This window comes from Pinus tabuliformis, chromosome 6 (assembly GCF_031772625.1).
Source record: "Pinus tabuliformis cultivar Carrire ecotype Pingquan chromosome 6, CPIR1, whole genome shotgun sequence".
Taxonomy (NCBI): domain Eukaryota; kingdom Viridiplantae; phylum Streptophyta; class Pinopsida; order Pinales; family Pinaceae; genus Pinus; species Pinus tabuliformis.
In genome coordinates, this window is record NC_142292.1 from 1,764,922,480 (window position 1) to 1,764,934,265 (window position 11,786).

At 35.3% G+C, this 11,786-nt stretch overlaps 1 pseudogene; it reads left to right on the forward strand.

Annotated features, from left to right (window-relative positions):
• The first annotated feature begins 9,098 nt into the window (after nucleotides 1-9,098).
• On the forward strand, nucleotides 9,099-10,681 carry LOC149266006 (F-box protein At1g10780-like; annotated as a pseudogene).
• Nucleotides 10,682-11,786: the final 1,105 nt, after the last annotated feature.

An 11,786-nucleotide genomic window follows, 5' to 3' on the forward strand; every position in this document is an offset into this window, starting at 1 on the left:
ATTGCAAAAGGTAGTAATGCAACTGCCTTGTAGTTTGATGAAATAGTCTCATCCTTGCTAATGGAGGAGATGAGACGGAAAAATATGGAGAGCCAGAATGGTGATGCCTTGTCTATACGAGGATGGTCCCAGAACGTAAACAAAAATAATTCATCAAGTGGGAGATCTAAATCTCCAGGAAAACCTGTAAAGGTCATGTGCTGGAAATGCGGAAAGGAAGGGAACTACAAATCTAAAGCTCCTGACAAAGGAAGGGATCTGATAATTCTCCTTCTGTAGAGGCGAAAACCACCTCAGATGAAGTTGGGGATGTGTACTTGGTTTCTTCAAGTACACATGTAGATCATGAGGCATGGTTGATTGACTCAGGTGCATCCTTTCACTTCACTCCCCATAGAGAGTGATTCTGTGAGTATGAGAAATATGATGGTGGTGATGTCTTCTTGGGGGATGACAAGAAGGCTAGAATCGTTGGTTGCAGAAAAGTAAAGTTGAAGTTGCAAGGTGGAAGGGTTAGAACACTTCTGAGTGTTCTGCATATTCCTGCATTGGCCAGAAATCTGATTTCCATAAGCAAGATGGATGATGTAGGTGTAAAAACAATGTTCGAGAAGGATACTTGCAAGATGGTTCGGGGAGCACTGGTATTGATGCGGGGAGATCGGATTGGAACTCTGTACAAGCTGCAAGGTAGCACTGTTGTTGATGGGTGCAACAGTTCTGTGGTTCCTGAAAGTGTAGCAGAAAATCTAGTGGTCTCTAGAGAGAAGACCATGTTGTGGCATCAAAGGCTAGGAGATATTGGAGAGAAGGGCCTTCAAATACTTCATGGTAAAGGTATGGTAGAAGGTATGAGTAATAGCTCTCTGGATTTTTATTTCTGTGAAAATTGTGTATATGGGAAGCAGAATCAGGTGAGTTTCCCCTCTAGTGGTAAGAGGGCGAAACAGTTATTAGAGCTTGTGCATAGTGATATGTTTGGACCCGTGAAGGTTCCATCATTGGGTAAGTCTATGTACTATGTATCATTTATAGATGACTTCTCAAGGAATACATGGATATATTTCCTTAAGAATAAATTTGAAGTCTTTGACAGGTTTAAATAATTTAAGGCTCTGGTGGAAAACCAGACAAAGAAGAAGATAAAGACGCTAAGGACAAATAACAGTGGAGAGTTTTGCAGTAAGGAATTTGAAGACTTTTGTAAGATGTGTGGTATAGTATGGAAGAAGACTAATCCATATACACCCCAGCAAAATGGAGTTGTAGAAAGAATGAACAAGACGTTGATGGAAAGGGCAAGAAGCATGCTTAGTGGTGCCGAGTTAGGACAAGAATTCTGGGCAGAGGCGGTGGAGACTGCATGTTACTGGTCAATAGATCACCTTCATCAACATTGGAAGATAAGACTCCATAAGAGGTATGGACTGGTAAGAAACCTTCTCTTTCACATTTGAGGGTATTTGGATGTGATGCATATGTACATGTTCCAAAGGAGAAAAGAACCAAGTTGGATAGTAAATCTGAAAAGTGCATCTTTATTGGGTATACAGATGGTTTAAAGGGTTATAAGATTTGGAACCTAGTAACAAGGAAGGTTGTGTATAGCCGAGATGTGGTGTTCAGAAAGGTGAAAGATGTTATTAAACATGAAGTCCAACCAAAGGAACCTGAGAAGATAGAGTTTGAGCAAAAGGAGGAAGAATCAGACTCTACAACAGAGGAGGAATCAGAATATGAAGAGCCACAAACTCCGGGTGTGAGAAGATCAGTTCGAGAAAGAAGGCAGCCAAAAAGGTATAGTCCATCTGCTTTCTGTTCACATTTTGCTTTATCTATTATTGATGATGATCCCATAACTGTGAAGGAAGCAGTAGATTCAGAGAATGGAAAACTCTCAAAAGAGGCCATGGTTGATGAAATGGCATATTTGCACAAAAATGAGGCTTGGGATCTGGTGGAGTTGCCGGCTGGAAGGAAACCCATTAGTAGCAAATGGGTGTAACTTTAAGAAGAAGACAAATGCAGAAGGAAAGGTGGAGAAATACAAAGCTCGGTTGGTAGCAAATGGTTATTCCCAGGTGCCAGGAATTGATTTTGGTGATATTTTTTCTCCTGTTGCCAAGGTAACTTCTATTAGATTACTTTTATCTGTTGCTGCTGCTTTTAATTTTGAGGTAGAATAGATGGATGTGAAGACAACATTTCTTCACGGGGATCTGGAAGAAGACATCTACATGAAGCAACCTGAAGGTTTTGTGGTGAAGGGTAAGAAGGAACTGGTATGCAAGTTAAAGAAGTCTATGTATGGGTTAAAACAATCACCAAGGATGTGGTATCAGAAATTTGATACATTTATATGAGGACTTGGCTTCACCAGAAGCAAAGCAGATCACTGTGTGTATTTTGAATTAATTGGCGACCGTGTTATTTATCTGGTCTTGTATGTGGATGATATGTTGCTGGTTGGAAATGACAAAGAAATTATCCAGGATTTGAAGACCCATTTTTCCTCCAAATTCGACATGAAATATCTTGGTGCTGTAACTATATTTTGGGCATGGAAATTAAAAGAGATCGGACAAAGAGGAAGATCTAGTTAAACAAGAGGAAGCATGTCGAGACAATATTGCAGAGGCTTAATATGCAGGATAGTAAACCGGTGAAGGTTCCTATTCCTGTAGGTGTAAATTTATCTGCTGAACAATGTCCCAAGACACAAGAAGAGGAAGAGGACATGTCTCGTGTTTCAGGTGCAAGTGCAGTCGGTAGCCTGATGTATGCTATGGTCTGTACTAGACCAGACATTGCACATGGAGTGAGAGTATTGAGCATGTTTATGTCAAAACCAGGGAAGAAGCACTGGACAACAATGAAGCGGGTTTTCAGGTATTTGTGTGGCACTAGTGATTATGGTTTATGCTACCAAGGAAGACTAGGATTGGATAGAGTGTTGGATATTCGTGGCTTTGTTGATGCAGACTGGGCTGGAGATCTGGATCAAAGAAGATCTACAAGTGGGTATGTGTTTAACCTATTTGGAGGTGCAATTAGTTGGATGAGTAAGAAACAATCTGTAGTGGCACTATCAACTACAGAGGCAGAATACATGGCAGCCACTCATGCAAGCAAGGAAGCAGTTTGGTTGTAGAGATTGTGTTCAAGTATGGGGTTAGTACAGGGAGCTATAAGGATAGACTATGACAGCCAAAGTGCAATTTTCTTGGCAAAGAACCCTGCATATCATTCAAAGACAAAGCACATTATTGTTCAGTATCACTTTGTGAGGGATATGATAGAAGACAAAAAGGTGTTGATGGTAAAGGTGGACACTTTGAAGAATACTGCAGATGCATTGACAAAATATTTGAGCTCTGAGAAATTCTCTTGGTGTAGAGAAACAATGGGCGTTGCAAGGCTGGATAAATGACTAATCTCTCTTGTGGCCCCCTGTGGAAAGAAAAAAACAAGTGGGAGAATGTTGGGTTGTGTTATATTCTTTCCACGACTAGCCCATGTAGTTAACTGGGGAGTTAGAAGGGGGGCAAAGCCCTAGAAAATTTTGTTTTTGGGCCTTATATTAGGTTGGGCGGACCTACCTATGGTTTTGTGCATGATTTTTCGCACATGATTTTGGACACGATGGTTTTCAGTCCATGGTTTTGGACGCGATGGTTTTCGGTCCATGGTATTAGATGCTTCGGCATGTATAAATATGTATTGTAACATTGAAATGAACATAATAAAAAAATCAAGCTGGTAGTCCCGATTTTGGGATCCAGGGGAAAATCTCTGTGTATATATGTTTTATGTGTTATGCTCTTGCACTGTTTATTTTCTGTGCTTTAGAATTCGTATGCAGGTAATTTCTGTACGGGGTTAAAACCTACATTATATATTTATACTTGTTTATATGTGTGAAGGACACGTGCCTTTGAGGGGAGCGAACTTGAACTATTGAGCCGACTAGTTCACAATTTTGGTTTAATATTTATTTAAATAATTTTAGTATTTATGAACGTTGACTTGATGCCTCTTGTTGTTGTGTAGTTAGCTTTTGATTTCATCATAATGGAGTTTCTTAACTTTACTAAATAGTTAGTTGTAGAAGCCATGAAAGCAGAGGCTAATTTTCTTCACAAAGTCTTTTTAACTCAATGGTTCTTCAGTCATCTTTAACACAAGTGGAGGCTTCTCTTATATAAATCATTTCTAATTGAGACACCTTCATTAGATGTCTTGAAGAGTCTCATTAACATATGTTGCTAGGGCTTCATCATATATATTCTTAATCTAGGGTATATTAGGGTATCAATGTTTAGGGCTTTCTCCATGCCACAAATTGCATTTATTTATTTTTGGAAATCCCCATTGGTCTATTAGGCTTATGCTAGAGCATCCTATACATAGGGTTTCATCAATGCATTTAGGGTTAGGGTTTGTTATCAACACCTCATATTATAATTTACTAGGATCCTATGTGGTCTTCATTTATTAGGGTTTCTTCCATGCTAGGTCAAGCATACTTAGGTTTTTCCAATAGTTCATTCATGTATACATGGGCTTAGATCATCTTAAGGTTTGCACTTTGGGATAGAGTTTTCTGCAAGGTTTTACTTCAACACAAATTAGGGTTTCATTATCTTAGGGCATTAGGCCATGCTTCAACAATCCAAGACAAGGGTATCTTTTACATAGATCTAGGGTTTCTTGCATATTAGGGTTTCATGCACCTAGGATGCACATTAGGGTTTTCTTCCTAGGGTTTGCACATAGGATCTTATCTAGGGCAAGCTACCTAGGATGAAATCTTATTTACATCAATGAAAACTTTATCCAACAACTAGTCTAGTTTCCCCATGGGCAGACCATTAGGGAAGATAGTACTTTCTTGTAACACCACTCTACTTAATGAAAAAGTCGAGCTTCAAACAAACAAAAAATAAAGATGCAGAATTATATGCTAATGAAAGGTGTAAATCAAAATTGGGGTATTTAAAAATCAATGGTCTTCTCCTATTCCTTACAACTAAATGGATTGGCGTTATTATTCCTTAGAGCTAAATGGAATGCCATTACAGAGTTATGAATGTTTGCACTATCAATCAATTATAATATGACATATACATTTTGTTTTTCGATGGGTCAATTTTGTAAGGTATATACAGACACAACCCCCTTTTTTGTTGTCTAGTTTGGAGTCCCTCTCGGAAAATTTGAAGTTTTGTTGGATAAGAGGGCTCAAGGATTTTTTTTGAAGATATAGCTATGTACTACGTGTTTATTTGCTACTATCGAGGCACAAACTTGCATATAAATACAAATTTCTAATTTTGATTAAAAAATAGTGATTATGTAACTTAAAGAAGTAAAATTATTAAAGAAAATCATGTGAAAGCGTTATAGAATTGGAAATTAAAACTATTAAGGAAAACATATTGTATTTTATTCTATAAAATTAATTATTATTGTGTGAATGAGTCATAAAATTAGATATTTCAATTGGTTAACTTAAATAGTTGAGTAATTTACATGCTAATTAAAGGTTTTTAAAGTGGTTGTTTTAATTGGTTATGATTATTGTCATATATATATATATATATATGTGGGTTAATTTTTATAGAAAAATCTTCACATATTTGTTAGAATGGTAAGTTTGTTAAAATTATAAGCTTGAGTTTTGTAATTTAAAGCATTTCCAAGATTTTTCAAATCTATAAATTTATTTTTATATTTGAAAACACAATTTTAATAATTAAAAATTACAATTTCATAAAAAAAATGAAAACATAAAACATTAAAATTGCATCTCTTGTATATCACATCTATAATATATACAAGACATAAAATAATAGATAGGGAAATAAAATATTCCAACTCATTGTTGCTTGGTTAAGAGTTTGTCTTTTCTAAAGTAATGAAATAAGTTGAGACCAAAAAGTATTTAGCAGTTAGGAATTAATTGATAGTAGTTAATAAAAATTGTCCTATCTCTACTTGAGTGGGCTTAATGGTAAAGAGCATGTGTTTCCTCCTAACACGCACAAGTTCAAAACCAGGAGGCTAGAGTATGTATGTCTTGGTAGTATTAGCAGTGAAAACTTTGTGCAAAAGTGGATCCCTTGTCCCACAAACAATGAGGTTTCATAAACCAAAGTAGATCCCTTGTCCCACAAACAACGAGATTTCATAAACTAAAATAGATCCCTTGTCCCACAAACAATAAAGTCTCATAAACCAATTTAATATCTAACTTACCCCATCACCTTAAAAATAAGATAATAATTAAAATTTAACAACACAACTCAATTAAATTATAATAGATTTTAAAAAAATAGATACCTTACTTTTAGTTTAAAGTACACATTACCAGCTAAGAGTGTTGACATTTGGCGTCGTTTACACGCTTTCCCAGGGTTTTGTTTTTCTTAACACGTCAGCAGTGAACACGTGAAGATGTCCGGCTGTATGTATGTGCTCTGCAAAATTTAACGACCGGACAGCTTTGCCTTTAATACTAAAATGAAGAAATGACAATTTTCAATTTCTTTTTTTATTTTTGGATATTTTTACAACGAATTTATCTATTACGTGTTCAATTCGTATGCATAAACTGAGTCTTCGGATGAACGCTCTCTCTGACATTGTGACTAAACATACTTCATTCTGGTTCAATGAATTTCCTCATATTTTCGTCCAAATGCGATCTTATGATTAAAAACTTTATGCATAAAAATACTATGATTGTATGGAGAATAGAATTAGTGGGTAATAATATAGAATTTTTTAATAAATTTTTGATGCTATTGTTATTTTAGTTTATTAAAATATATAAATAAATTTTAAATTTTAAATATTGAGTATTTATATAAAACTTATTTTATATAGATAAATTTTTTATCTTAAACTCTCTGAAAACTATATAAATTTGATAATTTTTAATCTGATTAAAAAAAAAAAAAAATTTTAAACATTTAAATTAAATTATAATATTATTACATTCAATAATATAAGTTTATAATGTTGATTATGTTCACAATTTCATGGTAAAGAGTATACTTAAATAATTTTTATGGAATTTAGACATTTTTATATGGTTTACTTTCTCGTCTTTCTCAGTGTATTTCTATATTTGAGTGATAGTTTGATGTCGGGAAACTTTTATCTTTCTGTGCAAATTTCCGTTAATTAGAGAAAACTTGTTGAGCAAGCATTCATGATTGTGATGCATAGTTGATGTGAAGCCTTGTCTACGATTGTTCCATTTGTTTTGCTTGGCATAGTTTTTATGTTCGACTTTTTGGAGACGGATGTGACATTACTCTAGATGGTCATATATGGTATGCAATATTTCCCAGTCCATAGGATATTTAATGCGATCGAGTTGTATATGCTCGTTGTTAGATTTGAACCCTTATAAATCTAACGGTGGGCATATACAACCCAACTGCATTAAATATCTTATAGACTGGTAAATAAGCTCTGCCATCATACATACCACAACGAAGAATCTATTGATTTTTCGACATCTCCTTTTCCCGGTTATGCCGATTTGCATCTTTGTGAATCGATCATTCCCGAGGTTTGACAACCAGCCGCCACTGTCCTGGCTGGAGGATGATGCAATTAAAGCATTGAGTGGATAGATTTCAGATGTGGCACAATTTTTAGGGACCTAATATTTCTTGAGCTATAGCTCTATTAATGCATTGGAGGAGTATATGTCAACCCTTGGATTTTGTACTTGTCTAAATCTTAAAATTGACATATATTGGAGTAGTCTAGCGAGGCTGAGGAATTGCCCGGATTTTGTCCCCCCCCCGAAAAATCTTTCGGCTCTCGCGAACATTCCTCCAAACCCTCTGACGCGCTATGTTTCTGATTTGGCTATCAAAATCCGTTAGAATCAAAATCTTTCGAATTCGATCGGTCACATCCTCCGTCCAGCCAAGCACCCCCTACTCTGCTTGTTAATGAAATGAAGGTGGTGGGTGGGCGACTTGAATTCCAAACTAGACACAAAATCGCGTCGCACCAAAACTCCTTAACCTCCCATCGCGCCAGAGCTCCTCGGCTTCCCTACCTCCCTGCTTCTCCAAAACTCATTGACCTCCCTATGCAGAGCTTGAACTGTAAGTATCCAATAGAATTGATCGCGTCATTGTCTTTCAAATTTAATCAAGTTTGAATTTCGAGTCTCTATATTTAGACGTGCCCATCCACTAGGAGGGCACAAAACAAATGTTTTTAAAATCATCGTAGGCACATGCAAAAGAAAAATGTAAGAGGAGAGATGGCCCACACAAATATTATTGGAAGACCCACCATGGCTCCTTCATTGTTTCAATATCTTCTCGGTAAGTAGGGTTCCATTGCATCTATTCGTTTTCTAAAAACTTTTTTGTTGAATCTCGTCATTGCATTATTTTTTTAAAATACTCAAATATGTTTATGGGCGAAATCCCAAGTCAGTGCATGTATTGCAGTGTGAAAATCCTCTGCATCAGTTGTTTTTCCTTTGCATTAACTGATCTAGGTTTCTTTTCATTGGTTTCAGGCTTCAATTTTGATGGGTGTTATGTCGTTTATTAATTGGTATTATTTCTTCTTAAGTAATTTATGGGTTTTGGATATGTGTCATCATAGACACATCCTGTATTGTTTTGCATTTAAGGGTTAATTTTGTTTGTCATTTTAAGGTTGTCTGAACCCTAGCTCTAATAGCCAAGCTTAAAAGAGTGGAAGAAATTTCAGGACAAATTTAAAGGGTTTCTAATTTTAAGTATTTTCGTTGCTGAAATCAGGTATTCACTCAAAAAGGTTCATCGAATTTGTTGAACTTTCCTCGTACGCTGACGATCTGAGTCTTAATGTATTCTATGGAGTTTTTGATTTAATTATTCTTAGAGCTACAATCTATGGCTTTTGGGCTTTTGAGATTTCATTTAGGTTTCCTATTGAAATTCTTCATATATATGATTGAAGGAGGAGAGAGCAATAAAATATATATATCCAAGGACTGGTTTTTAGGAGGTTGACATTGCTGGGTTATAGTCAGATTCCTTATAGGTGTTTGAGAGAAAAAAACAACCTTTGCAATGGTTGACACCATGGATATCGATGATGATTCTTTGAGGGGGATTATGGATGTGTTTCCTTGATGAAGTAGTGCAACACATTCTCTCATTTGTTAAGAATGCCAGAGATGTGGCCATGTGTTGTTGTGTTAGTAAAAAATGGAGAGAAGCAATGAGAAACATTCACAGCCTTTATTTTTTGAGAAGTGTTTGTGACGAGGGATTGACTGAGTCAGATGTTGTTGTAAGTCGCACGGTATTTTCAACATCTACATTGGAAGGGCTAATTGTTTATTCCCATTTTTTTGAGAATAACTTACGAGCTTGGTTGTCACACACATGCAATTCATCGAAGCACTTGGAACTTTGACTAGATAATCTTGTAGTAAAAGGTCTTGTACCTAATTTTCCCATTAAGCTTGATTACATTTGTTCCTTGCCTCATCTTGAAATCCTCAAGTTATGGGGTGTTCATCTATCATAAGCACCAAATTGGAGCCCTTTCATGAGCTTTCATATATTGGAAGTTGTTGGTATTCGTACACGTGATTTTTATTTATCCAATGTCATTCATGTGTGTCCGATGCTAAAGTGTTTGGCTTTGCTAGGCTGTGATGGTGTCAAAGTGGTGATCATTGATTTGCAACTTCTAGAGCAGTGAAAATTGGATTTTTATGGTATAGGTGATTACTCTGTCAACATAACTACTCCCAAACTTCAATCATTTGAAGTACAAGGAGCTGCTTGGATTCGTATAAAGGGAATTCACTCCTAAGGTGGCTTTCAATATCCAACAATGCAGGTTTATAGATTATGTTTTAAGATGCTCTTACATATTTGCTTTTGGTTCCTCTATTTCATTTCGTTTTCTTTTAAATGCATAATTTTATTCTGATTTCTCACTTATTTTGTTTTTGTAATATTTCGAATTGTTTTATTTCTGAGGAAAAGTAAATAAGGATGAAGTATTTAGAGTATCTATCCATTCGAGGAGTGCAGTGGTGTTGGGATGTTATAAACACAGTTTTGTAATATGCAACTAATGTGAAACATTTGGTAATGAAAATTGAGTTTAACGGAGATGCAAAAATACTACAGTGCTTTCCTGAGATGGAATTTGTTGATTTTTTCAATAGCCATCCAAGATTAACCAATTTTGAAGTACATGGTCCCATGTTTGTTGCGTTGTCACAAAGAAACAACTTGGCACAAGTAAGATTGTTCATCTCTAATTATAACATATTGTTTGGGATGTTGGTTGCTATCTTTGCATTTTATTTTTTGGTTAGTGTTTTTGTTGGAAAAATGGAAAGCTCAATTTGTATTAATTTTTTCTTCTAAAGTTGTATTTTTTATCTTGGAGTTGGACTCCTTGTTCACCATAACTTGCCTGGAAAATATTTTGATTGCAGTGAGGTCACCTTTGAATGTTGAACATAAAATTGTGACATTAATGTCCTTACTCAAATAAAACCCAAAACTAAAAGAATTGATTAAACAAATTTCCCAAATGAAGAATTGCCAAGAAACTATACTATGTAGACAAATTCTTTGAGTAGGTTATGAGGTTCAAGCTTAGGAATCAAGTTGTCACAATTGAGTAAGTAAATTCAGTGTTTCGATGCTTGATGCTTTTGGCTTACCTCTTATGTGAGGTCTTGGAAGCAACACAATCCTATGGTTTAAAGAGTTATGATTTTTGTACTTGGGGCATCAGAGATTAAGGTGCCTACCCTATTTTGGAGAAATACAACTGATGTGCTCTATTATGTAAATCTCAAATTGGAAATTATTTAAGAATCAAACTTTAGTTGCAATTTATTTACTTTTATTGGTGAAGTAGAGTTAATGTGCTCTTATAATTATCGATTTGATTGTCACATTTGAGTTTGAGATGGATATGGTAATGTATATAAGTTATACATGTTGGCACTTCTAATGTGTCATTTTGCCTTCTCTTTGATATAAAGCTTCGATATCAGGAAACGATGTTTAGGTTTCATTTTTAGTTTCTATATTCTAGAAAGTTATAAAGAGAGCACCTTTGTAAATTTGATCACCATTGGATGGATTTATGTTGGAGGCAGAATCACCGCTATTTGGAAAATATTGGATAACAACATATTTGGAGGAGATATTATTTTTGCCTATAATCGCAACAAGTGTATCACAGATGCTATCCTTATTGCATATGATCTCTCCACTGCTTTTATTATTTCTTGATCATAAACCTAGCAATGGCAGGTTTTGGAATGATTGGTTGTTTTATTGAAAATGAATTGTTGTATAATTTCATGAATTATGTCCTTGATTTATGCGAGACATTTTATAAAATTTATGGATTTATAACTTTTTTGGGATCGTTTTGGCCTACTAGAAATATGTTTCATCATTTGTTTTAAGTAGTTTTGGGTGTTATGGCGTATGGATCTTCTCTATTTGATATCCATAATAGTTACAAATCTTGCTACTAACTACATATCCCTAATTGGTATTTAATCTAAATCTATACTCCTATTTTTATTGAAATCAACAAAGTCCATCTCGGGAAAGGGCTGTGGTCTTTCTGCATCTCCGCTAAGCTCAATTTTCATTACCAAATGCTTCACATCAGTTGCAAATTGCAAAATTGTTTATAGAATCCCAACACCACTGCACTCCTCGAATGGATAAATATTGTAAATACTTCAACCTTATTTACTTTGCGTG